Source organism: Oryctolagus cuniculus, chromosome 10 (assembly GCF_051225735.1).
Source record: "Oryctolagus cuniculus isolate XC-2025 breed Fujian yellow rabbit chromosome 10, ASM5122573v1, whole genome shotgun sequence".
In the NCBI taxonomy this organism is placed as follows: Eukaryota; Metazoa; Chordata; class Mammalia; order Lagomorpha; family Leporidae; genus Oryctolagus; species Oryctolagus cuniculus.
Genome location: NC_142876.1, coordinates 126,452,947 through 126,468,139, shown reverse-complemented (window position 1 = coordinate 126,468,139; position 15,193 = coordinate 126,452,947). Strand labels below are relative to the sequence as shown.

General features: G+C 49.2%; 1 protein-coding gene across 17 annotated transcripts in view; it reads left to right on the top strand.

The window, feature by feature from the left end:
• Positions 1–3,047: 3,047 nt before the first annotated feature.
• The window catches only part of CHL1 (cell adhesion molecule L1 like), a 176,330-nt gene continuing 164,184 nt past the window's right edge, over positions 3,048–15,193 (top strand). For 3 of the 17 annotated variants that reach the window (XM_089305731.1, XM_017350184.4, XM_051832025.3), the window contains exon 1: positions 3,871–4,007. The gene's annotated coding sequence lies outside the window, so the exon portion shown is untranslated. The other 14 variants (XM_089305730.1, XM_017350182.4, XM_017350183.4 and 11 more) reach the window with 12 other exon arrangements.

Genomic DNA, 15,193 nt, shown 5'->3' with positions numbered 1-15,193 from the left:
ATTTGCTGTAGAAGGACTGGAATAAACTAACTTACCCTCAGAGGTGGCAGTGGCTCATCATATGCTAAATGAAACAACATTAGATTAGGAATTGGAAAAGTGTTTTTTGTTGTTGTTGTTGTTTTTTATTTTATTTTATTTTTTACAGGCAGAGTGGACAGTGAGAGAGAGAGAGACAGAAAGAAAGGTCTTCCTTTTCTGTTGGCTCACCCCCCAAATGGCCGCTACAGCTGGCACGCTGCGGCTGGCACACTGCAGCCGGTGCGCTGCGCCGCTCCAAAGCCAGGAGCCAGGTGCTTCCTCCTGGTCTCCCATGTGGGTGCAGGGCCCAAGCACTTGGGCCATCCTCCACTGCACTCCTGGGCCACAGCAGAGAGCTGGACTGGAAGAGGAGCAACTGAGACAGAATCAGGCACCCAGACTGGGACTAGAACCCGGTGTGCCGGCACCGCAGGCGGATGATTAGGCTAGTGAGCCGCAGCGCTGGCCAAATTGGAAAAGTTTTAATGTATTCTGGGTCACTAACCAGTTGCACAAATTTGAGATAATTTTTGAATGTATTTCTATTAACCAGCAGATCAGCAATCTCTCTGTTTACTCTCTCAAATAAATAAATAAAGCCTAAAAACAAAACAGAACAAAAAACAAAAGGATAACCAAAGTAGGAGCCCTAAAAGGTAGAGACAGAAGATATAGCTGGTATAGAAAAGTGTGTGTGAGTGTGTGTGTGTTTAGATAGATAGATAGATATGCAGAGAACTAAAAATGATTGTGCTTTTTACTGGAAACAAGGGATACAGAGACAACTAAAATTCACAGTGGGTTCTTTCCCTTCTTTGGCAGCCAAAACCCTATGTTAGCACAGCACCATGACATTCAAGCAAGCCCAGCCTATTTTAAGTAGTTTCAGGTGACAGATTATTGGCCCACAATGAGAAACAGACTGATGGATCACAGAAGAGAAAAAGTTCACCATACTGTGAACCAAAGAAATTTCTTAATGTCACTCTCCTCATATATAAAAGGAAAATAGGGGAGAATGTTACCCAAAGTCCCTTCCAAAATGACAAAAAAAATTGCATTACATTGGAAATAGACAGGTGGAGACACATCTCCCTTCTCCAAAATTACTAAGACTTTCCCCCACAAATAGGAAGTCACCCTATAAACCAGCTCACTGGCCTTTAAGATAAGATTGGCCTTGAGGTATTTCTGATTGGGGGTGGGACACCTTGGCAACCTGCACAAGTGTCAGTGCCTTAAAGCATGAGATCCGATCACTTGCCACTTTCCCAGCTACGTGCATATAATGCTATTGGCCCTTTAAACATCCACAGTTTCTGACTCCACAGCCTCCCAGAGCTGAATCACACATATTAATGTTCCACTGCACAAAACACAGGATTTCACCTTTTTATTTGCTCCTGAATGGTTGGCCTTTGATTTTTAATACGTGTCTTTTTGTTCTTGTATTAAAGGACAAGGTAAAGGAATATTGACTGTGTCTGCATTTAAGATGCTCGTTAGCTGAGGGTGGCTGCTTTGTGCTGCCCAGGCTGTCTTTGAAGGACCCTTCCCCAGGGGAGCATTCTGCTTTCCTTTATCACAGCCTTGGCCAGAAAACCCCTCGGAACTGCTAGACAGAAATGCTGCTTCCAAAACTACAGCTCTTGGCTAAACAGTTTTTCTAGGAGTGATGCCATATCACCAGCGACTTGCTGTTGCCAAAAGGCACGGCTCTTCCGCTGGCCCTGCTCTGGGAATGGTACCAAATGATGGTTCAGGCTGGGGGTGGCAGTAAATCAGCAGCAAAAGCTCAAAATACACCCCGGCTTTTAGTACCTTTTATCTGCTTTCCAGATGACTGGCCTATCTCTCTCACCTTCTGCTTCTCTTCCCTTTCCCCTCCCTTCCTGGCTGACAGCAGCATTTTCCTTGACACAGCCCTTCTAATTGTGAGAGAGAAAATTCACACCTTTCAAGGCCAACGCTGTCCAATTTTCACAACTCCTAAGAACGTGTAGCCTTCCCCAGCACCTGTGCACTGCTCTGCACGATAGAGTAGGACTGTTTCCAGTGGGATATGGGTCTGAACCGAGCGTCAGACGCCGGGTTGCAGCCAGGAGAGGGACTGAAGCAGCAGCAGGCGTCTTTCAGCTGAAACGTCACTTCCTCAAAGTCTGCCTTTGGGTTCCAGCAAGCTCAGCCTACAGTGCCGTGAGCTCCTTGGGCCAGGAAACCTGGATCTGGTGACTGCGACTGAGAATGTGTTAGTAATGCAAATCCATCATTGTAGAGAAAAGCCTGGAGGTGCTTCTTGGATGCGGACTTTTTGGGCCATCTGTCTCCATTTTTCATTCCTTTAAAAAAAAATATGGGTTTTCTTTCTTGGTTCCTGGTTCCTCTGCTCTCTCCTTCTCCCTTCCCTTCCCTTCTTTTCTTTCCTTTTCCCTTCCCTATCTTTTCTGTCTGCTTGCTTTCTTAAAATTGGATTGCCTAGGGTAAAGAGTATTACATATGTGCTGCCTTAATTACTGTCTCCACGAAGCCGTGGGTGGCTATTACTTCCTCATTTATATGCAGTGTCAGAGGCCCAGAAGTATGTGTGTCATTTTCACGTTCTGGGTGTCATTTAATACATTGTTGGATATTTGATTTAAAAGCGGCGACTGGCCTTGCTGTTGTATTTCCCGTGGCGCGCTAACCCTGGACGAGTGACTGATGCATGGCAGGTGGATGTGGGGGCGAGTGTCGGAACCGTCCTGATGTCGGCCACTCAGACCCTGGGCAAGGACCGAGCCCCGTGCTCACAAGGACTCTCTGGGTCTTGGAAGGTGCCAGCTCCTCAGACCAAGTTGTTTTTAGTCTCTTGTGGCCCTCTGACCTTGGAAGTGTTTTCCTACAGCCACAGTATTTTCCCAGTTGGAGTTTTATTCAATACCCTTTGTTTCGACTTTAGAAAACACGCCACATGAATAATGACGCCTCAGCCAAAGAAATCGCTTCAGCAGCGTGATTTAACCTCAGGACAAGCCCGGCTCTCGCTTGCCTTTGTGGTTTGCCACAGCAGTCAGTAGGAGCTGTGTCCACACACGCACAGAGGGAGGTGAGGCGTCAGGGTTAGCAGTTACCAGAAGTCCGCTGGTTCGTTTTCAGCACGCTTTATTTAGATGCATCTGAGGCGGGACCGCGCCCCCCGCAATCCTGGCCGGATCCACGAAGGTCCCCACCGGAGCGCGCGGGACATTCCCTTGCCATCAGTGAGAACCTGGATGCAAGAGGATGGAGTGGTGGGGAAATTAAAGGGGTTCGTAGGTCAGTTGTGCGACAGCCTGTAACTTCCCCATATTTGGGACCCTAAAATGAAGGTGGCTTTTTGTTGGTGGACTCTGTGAGGCAACCGACGTGGCTTTTGCCCTGGAAATGCGGGTAGCAGGCTGTCTTCTACCGTCGGAAGGCAAAATTACGGACTTCAGTGTCAGGGTAGAAGCCGAGAGGGTGAGTGCCCGGCTCCTGCAGCGTGTGTGCGCCGGCATGACGGCAGACGGCGCGGCGCTCTCCGTCTTCCAGCCGCGAGCCGCGAGCCCCGCGCCCGGCACGCGCGGGAAGCGGAGCCGGCGTTGCCCGCGCCCGGGCGCCACGCCCCTGCGCCGCGCAGCCCGCGACGCCCCGGCCGGCGGCGTGCGCGGAATCGGAACCGCGCGCAGCCTGAGGGGAGGGGCGCCTGAGGATACCCCCGTCTTGGGCCGCGGAGGTCCCACCGCGCTGGGCCGGAGACGCTGGAAAATGACCCGCGAAGCCGTGGCTTCCACCTGAGACGAAGCCTCGAGCTCGCAGCTGCCGCGTCCCGGGAGGTGGGTCAGGAGCGGCGTGGGGCGCGGCGCGGCGCGGCGGGAACCTCCCCTGGGTCCGCCCCGAGCTGCGGCCCTGCCGGTCCCACCCCCGGCACAAGTCGACTGGGTGCACAGGTCCCCGGGGACCCGACCGCGCGGCGCCAGGAGACCCAGGTGTGCGGGAGGGGGCGTGCGGGGCCCTGCCGGCCGGGTCCGGGCGCCACACGAAGCCGGGCGGGCTTCCCCAGCCGGAGGGGTCCGCTCTGGACGAAAGGCCGCGGAGCGCAGCCGGGGGCGAACCCTCCTGGGTCGGGACCCCCTTTCCCAGCAGAGCCCGGGCTGAGCCGCGTTTGAATGCGCGGGGTTGGCAGAGGGAGGAGTGGCCTTCCGTCCTCTCTCCACGCTTGGCGGGGGGCTCCAGATCCCCACCTCGGTCGTACCGCGGGTCTCGGTGGGGTCCGCATTCCCACGGAGCCTGAGGTCGGTCCTGGGCTCCTCACCCCACCCTGTCCATTTCTAAGATAATAGGGTTCTCCATCCGACTCCTAGGAAGACCCCGGGGTATGGTGGGTTCCCCGAAAGCTGCAGGCTTGCCGTGGGGGGCCGCGGGGGTCGCTGATGAGAAAATGGGGAGCGCGCACTCAGCCCTGCAGACCCCTGTGGGGGCGAGCGCGGGGCCGGTTGCCATGGCTCCCGGCTGCCGGGTGCGGAGAGTGGTACCAGCCCCGGCGACCCCTCCTCTTTGTGCAGCGCCTCACCCCCCCCCCCCCCCCGTATCCCGCCCCTTCTGTCTCTGTCTCTGTCTCCATTTCTCCTGCGTGGGGAGGGACAGGGAGGAACGATTCATTTGGAGCTCAGGGATTGGAGCGGGAGGCTGGGGGCGTCCGGCCCGCCCTGCCCGCCCTGCGCGCCGTGAGCCGCACCTCCCACCCGGCAGGCTGAGGATCCAGGCTGGAGTCGGCCGGAGCCGCCGCCGCGTGTGCCCAGGTACCCAGGTGCCCAGGTACCCAGCCAGGGGCGAGCGCTGGGGGAGGGGGAGACGCTGGGCGGGCGGGTGGCCGGGAGGGCGGGGCCGGGTCGCAGCGGCAGTCCTCCTGGGCAGGTGCAGAGGCGGCGCGGGGTGCTTGTCGCGGGCGTTCCTGGCTCAGCCCCTGGTCGCGGGCCGCGCGGGGCGCAGCCCGGGGCCTGCCCAGCCATCCCCGCGGGAGCGCGCCGGGGCGGGGGGTTTCACGCGCGCGCGGACTGGACCGAGATTCCCGCACCCTCGCCGCCGGCTCGCGCAGGGCAGAGTCTGGGGGCGCGCAGGTGGGCTGGCCTTCCGGCCGCACCACCTGGGTGACGTGTGACCGTCCGTGCTTCGGTCCTCCTAAGCGATGAGGGACCAGCGGCCTCCGAGTCCAGTGGCTCGGGCCTGGAAGGGGATCAGCGGGCCGACAGTCCGAGCCCCTGTCTGACGCGCGGCGAGCACTCCAAAGTTGGCCACGGTCGCCGGCAGCGCCTCTGCTACCGTGAAGCAGCCCGCCGCTTAGTCAGACGCGCGCGTTCTCTCCTCGCCTCTATTGAAGGCAGAGTTCTGTTTTCTAATTTTAGAGCGTCATCTCCCCAAGTCCCGCAGGGCAGCCTGTCGGGAGGGCGCGCGGGTTCCTAGGAGAAGTGATGGGGAGGGAAGCCGTCGGGGAAAAGCAGCGTCACCTGCACAGCTTGGAGTGCGGCTGCTGTTTCCCCTGTCCGACAAACCTGAGTTCGCGTCTCTCTGACCCCGCTTGGAGCGGGGTTCTGGATTCCTGCGTACGCACAGCTCCCCACACTGTGTCTCCGAGGGCCACCTGGGCCTGCCGCGCGGGAGGCCGTCCCACCTGCGAGCTCCTGGGTGTTGCCGGAGAACCAGTGCAAACAACCTCAACACTAGGCGGCGACGGCGGGGCCCTGGCGACGGTCCGCGCGTGGACCGTGGTGATAATGCAGAGTTTGCGGGTTGTTCTCGGTTGCCTCTGGACTCAGGGGTGATTTCCTCTAAGATGAGGCTGCAGGCGGTTCCTGTGGGCGCTCCGTCCACCCGGTGACACACACACCGACCCAGGGGAGTAGGTTGCGCTTGATATATTCATTACCCTGGAGTTAATTAATTATAATGAATGCGCTGGTTTTAAATAAATTTTAAAATGCCATCTACTTTTTAAGATACTGGCATGTCTTCCTGGATTTAGTCAAGGGAAGCCAGGTGGAGGTATCCATCAGAAGATTCTTAGTAGCTTTTATGAAATAAGGTCTACTTAGAATCATGTTTGCTGGATAGAAACCTGATTTTCTAGCTACATCCAATTCTTTGAAGATAGGAGGTTGTTTGACCCAAAATGGCTTCGTTGAAATCACTGTCTGATTTACTTTGTGGAGAATTGAGCGTGTTATGATCAAACAGGTTTAAAATCCACAATTAAAAAAACATACACATTGAAGCAAAGTTCAGTGAAAAGAAACCATAAAGGGAGCACACCTGACAGACCAGGCAGTAGTCTCAGTGCAGAACTGAGAGCCTGGTCTGCCTTCAGACTGGAGGTTTTTTGGATAGGGATCTAGGCTTCCCATTCTTTCTCCTCCTCCCTCCTTCCTCTTTGCAGGGTGAAGGGATTCCTAAATCCCTGCCAGGACTTACTAAGAGCCCTGTGGCATAGGGTGCAGAAGGTTCCCCTGGGGAGGGGTAGAGACCCACCCTACCCAGTTATTGACGGAAAGTCAGTTCTTTAGATACGGAGTTCTGGCTTGCTTCTACATTTTTCCTCTTTTCACCTCACAGAAATTCCCATTTTTTCCTTTGGCCCCTCCTAAACACATAAGCTTATGTCTACCCAGCTGCATTAACATTCCCCTCTTGAAGAGACTCGTAATCTTTTGGGGGGTAACGAAGTCCATCTCTGTGTTTTCTTTGGAGCTGAGGGGGCGTAGAGCTGTCTGTGGGTTTCCTCTTGCTGTCTGTCCTAAGGCGTGGCCTTGGAAGAGATTGGTGCAGTCCAGAGGGCTGATCACATGGTCTGGCAGGATGGATTAGAAGCCCTGCCCCACCATCATCTGGAGCTGGAAGGTTTTTATTCTGTTAGAGACAAGATGAAGGAGGGCAATAAAGGCACATGGTATAAAGAGAAGCAGTGGTTTTTAACTGGTAGAGGAATCAGGTGTGAAGCAGCAATGTCAGGAAACACTGTATCACTTCAGGTGGCAAGTGTCTTGCTTCAGGTATGGGTTTTGCAAGACAGCTCTCCCGTCTTCACAGTGACTGTGTCACCTTTAAAAGGTACCTGTAGGGATCTCTGTGACGGCATGTGAGAAATTCACGTGGACATATACATATCGTTTCGCAGGAGTTTTGGAATTAGATATTTAATTTATTGGAAATTTGCCTTTTGATTATGGCAGCCAATAGTGGGATAGAGTCGAATATTCTTTAGAAACAAAAATTTGGCTTTCACTGTTTTATATTTTCTCCAAAAATCTAAGGAGTTATGTATCCAGAAGCCTCAAGTTAGGCTCAAGATGAAGGGTCACAGTGGAAACACATGAGACTCTGGAGGGTGAGCCCAGAATTTGGGGCACGAATTGACATGCAGAAGTGTCAGGAGAGGATGTACGTCTCACTGAGCGGAGGCTCTTCATGGCACACTGCAATGTCTGATTAAATCAGTGCTCGTTGTTATTTTTTTAGACTGAGAATGCTGTATTTTCAATTATGAACATTTTGATTACAGCTTCATTCTAACTAATTCAGCCTGAAGAGAATGCAATTATTATGGTGATTTACATACAATATGCTAAGTTAACACAGCAAATGAGTGAAAGCATAATATTCTTTCTATTCATTCCCACAAAAATATTATGCTGAGCTTTCTTTCAAGGAAAAGATTACACGATCACCAGCATATCATGTCGACCTACAAGTAGAATTGGCACTGAGCCGTGCTCTCTGCTGTGGAAGTGAAATCTCTCAGGTTTTGGTGATCACTGCCTGTCCAACCCTCCTGGAGGAGTCGGGGAGGACTTGAAACGATCCTCCAGTTAATTAGATGTGGCGCTTCCTCCTTTCTGTACATCTTTATTGGAGGAAAGATTCTGTATTTTCTAATTTTGGAGGCTGGCTAACACCTTAAACATTACTAATTACTGCAGTTTATTTTATGTGTGTCGCAATAGTGTAGTTAGTTAATTACAGCTTTCTCATTAGCACCATGTAGAGAATAATGAATTAACACATCCCTATGATCAAAAGAACATCTAAGTTTATCTTCTGAGAATAAAAGTGTTATTGTGTTGCCTAAAGTCACTATAATTTTCTCAGGAAACAAATTGGTGGAATTCTGTAGCCCGGGTTAGGAAGCTGATGGATGATCTGCACTGATCACAAGCAGGAGAGAGCAGTCTTGTGGTTGCTTGGCAACCCAGCATTATTCTGCAATTTCTTCTGGTATATTTATCCAGTAAACTAGAAAATTCTGTTTTGTTAACGAATGTTTTTAGTCAGTGCACAAATAGACCATAGCTAATTGAGATTTTATGTATTGTGGATAAAAAATGACCCTTCTTACCTTCTCATTGTGTTTCGATAACAAAAATACAAAGAGGCATATTCCATTTTCAGTTTTTAAAGTTTTCTCTAGGATATGCTTATTTTGTTTTCACATAAATTTGCTCCTACCAGAAGAATATAGCTCAAAGATCTCTTTGAGAGTCAAATTATTTGAAATGTAGGTGTTTGCGTTTGCACAAATAATTTCAGTAAGAATCAGAAACAGCCTTTGAGGTGAGGTTTTCTTGATGACCTGACAATTGGGCAAATTTAAAGTCCGTATAAATATCTGATTCAAGTGGTGCTGGCAGATAATGATAAGAAAAATAAGTGCATTGAATCTGGCAGATCTGTAAGTGCTCTGTGTGTCTTGACCAGGTTTTCTTCTGGGGTTCTTCTTGCATTTCCCTTCTGAGGGCTGGGTGCCACTCATTCCTCTGTTGGTGGAAGTGGGAGGGAAGCAAAGCAACCGATTTCCCACCTGCTGACCCACATCCTCCCAGCTCCAGGGCCTGCAACCAGGCCGTTTTCCTACAACCTCTGAATGCCTGTGTGCATTCCTGGTTTCCTCTGTGAGTCCCTTTGGGGACCTCCTGCTATTGCCTGCATCTCCTAGGCTCCAGCAGCGCCTGGCACATGTGTGATGGCTGAGGCACTGGCTGTATAGTCCAACTACCAGGGTTCAAAATCAAGTCCTGCCATCTTGTAGATGTATGGGCTCAGCTAACTCATTTTAACTTCTCTGGGACTGATTAAAATCTATGGAAATGGGGATAATATCCATAACCAGCTCATGTGTGTTGTGGGAATTGTCCAGAGCAATGCATGCTGACAATTCAGTAGCACTCGTTAAGAACTCAGTAAGTTCTGGCTTTTTATTATCCTTCTGTATCATGTGGATAGACAAAGCTGGAGATGTGTGTGTGTGCATGTGTGTATGTGTGTGTGTGTGAATAAGAGTGAGTTCTGATCAGTGTTGCTGTCCAAGGAAAAACAGTAATACCTAGATTAATTCTGTTCACATGAACTGTAGTGATGAACGTATTTGAAAGATCTGCAATTAGTGGTGCTCAGATTTTTCTGGGGTTAGAATCGCCTGAGAGCTTACACAGCTGCCAACCCGGATCAATTCAGTAGCAATCTCTGGGGCAGGAGCCAGGTACCTGGAATTTTGAGTGCTGCCAGAGCAGAGCCACGGCCTTAGACCTGGGCAGGGCGTCCTTGCTGTTACCTTGATGCCTGGTTGGAAAAGACTATGCTGTGACAAACCACTGGGGTTTTTCTTACAAATCCTATTGGCTTAGATAGCACTTTATTCTCTGGAGATCTCAAGTGCGTTTTCCTTTACTTTTTATAATTTTATTTTTCAACCAAATGTCTCTAGGAAGAGGGTAAGAAAAAAGTCATTATCCTGATTTTGCATATGAATAGAGTGAACCACACTGAAATGAAATGATTTGACTAGATCCAAACCCAGCCATTGAGATTCCTGTGACTTTTGAGCTCTGTGTCTGCGTTTTCCCTTGAGAATAGGAGAGGAGAGTTATTGCTCTTGGCCTAAATTACTGTATGTGAAACAGCTGCAAATATGAGACTTTCAGTGTTTTTTACTATCCTTTGCAGTGTAAAGAACAGATTTATTGTTTCTAAAGAGGCACATGGTCTATTTAGGAGCCAAGCCAATGCTCTTTGGGCTGAACCCAGCCAATAGAGAATGGCCTCTGACCAATGGGCTGCCAGGTGAGACCCGGCCTTCGTTGGAGGGGCCTGACCTCAGTCAGGTGGGAACACCTAGCTCTTCTCCAGAGTGGCCGAAGCCTGGCAGCTGGCAGCTGGCAGCAGAGAGCCAGGTCTGAGTGGTCTGACGGTCTTCTCTCCTGGGACAGAGCAGCATGGGGGAGACGAGAGTGTGTTGAAGACTCCCAGCACACCTGGAAGGCTTCCAGTTCCTGTTATGTGAATAAACGGGGGAGGGGGCAAGATTGAATCACCAAAAAATGCAAAAATAGAGAATCTTTAAGTTTGTTTCGGGACCACCCTCCTTTCACCCCTTCCCCCATTCCTGTCAGGGAGGCGCATGCTTGCTTGGGGAAAATTTCCGCTGCAACCTCTAGACTTCAAACAGATTTCCCCTGTTCCTTGTGTTCTCTGCTTCCCCAGTCGAGAGCGGATGGGCAGAGAATCAGGTGAGGCCGCATCTGTGGCAGCAGGTCTGTGTTTCTGCAGAGGCCTCTGTCTGCGGCGAGCTTCAGCTGTGAGTGGTGACTCTGATGCTAGGGAAAGCAACTGGGGATGCGCCGTGCCCTGGGTGAGGGCAGCGTGGTGGTCTGGTTGAGTGTATCGTGAACTCAGTCTGTTATTGTGCCAAAAGCCTTTGCTAAAGAATGTAAAGCGACAGCAAATCAGTTTACTGTGGGGTGTCTTATATACTAGTGCAGAAAAGGTTAACCGAGAAGGTAGATCTTGGCCTTTCTGAGGCTCCAGCATTGGGTACTACACTTCCGTTCATTCCGAAGACTCTCTGAAGATTCCTATCACGAGTCACAGTACCTTGCATTATTTGAGTGCTTCATGCTTTTTAGAAAATTTCGCCTATCATCTAATTTAGTCCATCTTACAGATGGAAAAAAGGTTCAATAGCAGAGGTGGCAACCAGCCCGAAAGCTCAAATACATGATTTGTAACCCGGGTCCTAGCCCACTCTATTGCTTCCACATTTCCTTATTTGAAATTAGAGGGCTGTTTCACAACTGACAGTAAATCTTTTTTTTTTTTTTTTTTTTTTTTTTAAGGAAATCGACACTCAGTGTGTAAACTGAAGGCTGTCACAAATCTGGGGAAACCCTGAACACATGACCAGTTATGTTTCCAGGCTTGGGGGTAGCCCTGTCCAAACCTAGGGAGATTATATTTTATAAGCCTGCTCAACACTGTGATACTTGGCTTTATCTTTGTTGCAGATTCAATGAGACAAAGAGAACGACAAATTTCTTTTTTTAAAAGATTTATTATTTTATTTGAAAGTCAGAGTTACAGAGAGAAGGAGAGGCAGAGAGAGAGAGAGAGAGAGAGATTTTTGATCCACTGGTTCACTCCCCAGATGGCTGCAACAGCCGGAGCTGCACCCATCTGAAGCCAGGAGGAGCCAGGAGCTCCTTCTGGGTCTCCCACGTGGGTGCAGGGACCCAAGAACTTGGGCCATCTTTCACTGCTTTCCCAGGCCAAAGCAGAGAACTGGATCGGAAGTGGAGCAGCCAGGACTCGAACTGGCACCCATATGGGATGCCAGCACTGCAGGTGGCAGCTTTACCTGCTGTGGGACAGTGCCAGCCACAAGAATGGCCAGTTGTTAAAAAAACTTACGTGGAGTACTTGGCATTAGAGATGGGGTAGGGCTGGACCAGCAGGCACTTGGACGACACTGTCATTAATCCTGTGCTGGTTTGCAGCCTCTGCATCAGTACTTTGAAGAAAGTGCTGTCATCATGACACCTGTTGTAAGCTAGAAGGTGCTTGTCCAGAGCCTTGAGGTCTAGCTTGCAGGAAGCAGAGGAGGGTGCTAGCTCAGCACTGGGGATACCACCCAGTCTACCTGCCACTGCTCTGTGCTGCCCCTAGACTGTCTTCCTCCCCACAGCTTTTCTCTTCTGGGTTTGATTTCCGAAAGGCATGGTGCCCATCAGTGCCCCTTGACTGGCAGGATTCCCCAGCTATGGTCCTCACACTGTTCTCCAGGTAAACAGGCAAAAGTGGATGTAGCAGTAATCCTGCTAAGGTGGTGCACACCTGTCCCAGGAATGGGGCATTAAAAAGAGGTTTTACAGCCCTGAATGCAAAAGCTTAGGGTGAGGGAGTGCTGTGGAAGAATTATGTAGGAGTAGGGCAGAGAACGGGAATTGTGTGCTCACCAACATCATGTCTTAGAAGCTTTTGACCCTCTTGTCTTTGCTACACTGGATCCTGACCTTAAATACAGGCAGAACCCAACCTTGCCCTCCTCAAAGCATTTTCTTGCCATCCTTATCAATTCTTTTTCCTTGGAAGAAATATTTTTTCTTTTTAAATTTTTTTATTCTATTTATTTGAAGGGCAGGCAGATAGGCAGAGAGCACAATCTTCCATCCACTGATTCACTTCCCAAATGCAACAGCTGGGGCTGGGGCAGACCAAACACGTGTTTTTGATATGATATCAATATGCAGAGGTTCCCTTTACCACTGTAACTGGTTACATTACATGATTGGTGTTTCCACAGAGGTGTGAATTTCTGCCTTCCAAGTTGAAATAGGAATAGTTGACAATGGCAGATGCTGTGTCCTAGCTTGGCCATTTGAAGTGGCTTGAAATGATGCCAGTCAAGATTATGGTACAGTCAATTAATAGCAGCAGTCAATTAAGACAAACCTTTAGAGGAAAGAAATGTACCTGTATTGCAGGCATGGTCAATTTATTAGACAGTTTTGAGAGGTTCTTGATATTTTGGTTTGGGGTACTTAGTAGTAAATGTTAATTTTTTTTCCATATTTGCATAGTATAGGTATCATTCCTGAAAGCCGAGTGACAGTGTAATAGTTATGTTATGTAAAGCGTCAAACGAAGGTAACAGTTTCACCATCTGTTATTTCAGGTTTTGGTCACTGCCCACAGATACATTGTTTTCTTTCCATAAAGAAGACATGAATGAATGGGTAAAAGTAGAAAGCCAAAACAAAGATGTTTAAGTTTGACCTTAACTGCGTATTGCTTTGTGACCTCTGCAGTTCTCAAGAGGAGCCAGATTTCAAAGGTGTACACTGTATGCTTCTCCAAAGTATAGAAGTTTCTGCATGTGATTGATTTGGGCTCAATAGGTTTTGTTTGTTTTTTTTTTTTTTTAAAGATTTATTTTATTTATTTGAAAGAGAGTTACAGAGAGAGGTAGAGATAGAGAGGTCTTCCATCCACTGGTTCACTCCACAGATGGCCGTAATGGCCGGAGCTGTGCTGATCCAAAGCCAGGAGCTTCTTCCGGGTCTCCCATGTGGGTGCAGGGGCCCAAGTTGGGCCATCTTCTACTGCTATCCAAGGCCATAGCATAGAGCTGGATCAGAAGAGGAACAGCCAGGACTAGAACTGATGCCCATATGGGATGCCGATGCTTCAGGCCAGGGCTTTAACCCACTGCACCACAGCGCCGGGCTCATCAATAGGTTTTGAACACAGTTGATTTGCTTCAAGTAATAATAAGGGACCAGCATTGAGTAATTCAGGTGCAACACATGGGTGCTTCTGTGAGTCAAGTTTGAGTAGATTAGATTTGACCTAAGCCACTGTCATCTCAAAGAAAAAGGCATCAGAGTGGATGTCATCCAGCCACGTTTAAAAACTGATATGAGCTGTTTGAATTGGAAATTGACTTTCACACATAAAAGCATCTGTTGAAAACTTGGTCACTCCCCTCCTGCTCCTGTTTCGACGGCTGTAAGCTGAGGGTAGAAACGGCATTCACCACTGCCTCCCCTGGCGGTTGGAGGATTGATGAGCTGATGTTTGTACAGTGCTTTGAAGATGAAGGTGCCAGTTATTATTATTACTAATAAACCATTTTTCTCCAGTGTGATTTTGTACAGCAGCCATTAAAAACCCATCATTGTATTTAACACTAAAACAGTCTGGACAGCCTCATATTTACTGCCTCAAATAAGCCTACCCTCCATTTCCTCTGCCCTGCAAATTTAGAGCTGGCGTCAATGGACAGTAGTGCTACCGTTTCCCAAGTCCATTTCAGATACGGATTGGGTCCTCTGCTTCTGCAGAAAGCTCCACTGTGAGAGACAGGTTTGGCTATACTCCGATCTCTGTGCCCTAGGAATGGAGCAGGATGCCGAGTTCCAGGTTTCTGTTCAACCAGATTTGCATTGCAGCTGCTTGTCTTTGAAGAGTGCATCTTCTTGGTTAGCAGGTGCTGGCATGGTGAGTGAAGTGGGCCTCCTCTGGTGGTTGTGAGTGTTCCAGCGAGAGGGGAATGTGTGCACGGCTCACAGCGCACTGTTCCTGCTCATGTGGAAGATGGAAGCGATTACACAGCTACCCCCGATCCACAGACATTAGAAAATAAAACTGGAGTCTTGAATTACACAGACTAGATTTCAAATGACCGAAGGACTGTAATTAATATATGGCTTTGAATTCCTTCAGTCCCAGTTTATTTTGATCTGTGAAGATGTTCTAAAATATAGGCTGATACAAAGTAGTGTAACTATTTCTTTTTTTAAGATTTATTATTTATTTGTTATTCACTTTATTATTTATTTGAAAGATAGAGTTACAGAGAGAAGTAGAGACAGAGAGAGAGGTCTTCCATCCACTGGTTCACTCCCCAGATGGCCGCAACGGCCGGAGCTGCGCTGATCTGAAGCCAGGGACCAGGAGCTTCTTCCGGGTCTCCCATGTGGGTGCAGGGGCCCAACGACTTGGGCCAGCTTGTACTGCTTTCCCAGGCCATAGTAGAGAACTGGATTGGAAGAGGAGCAGCCGGGACTAGAACCGGCACCCACATGGGATGCCGATGCTTCAGGCCAAGGCTTTAACCCGCTGCACCCCTGCCGGCCCCTAGTGTAACTATTTCTTGCATGTTGCCAGAACAGGGCTCATTTTTCACTACTGTAAATGAGGATATCAAAAATTAATCCATGACTGTCGTGATCCTGCCCTAATTTATCAACAGTATTCCAGTATTTAAATTCTAGCCCAGTATTTAAAAGTTGAACCAAAGAGTCCTTATCATGGCCTGCAAAAATTCACTGTTTTATTATAGAAATAACTT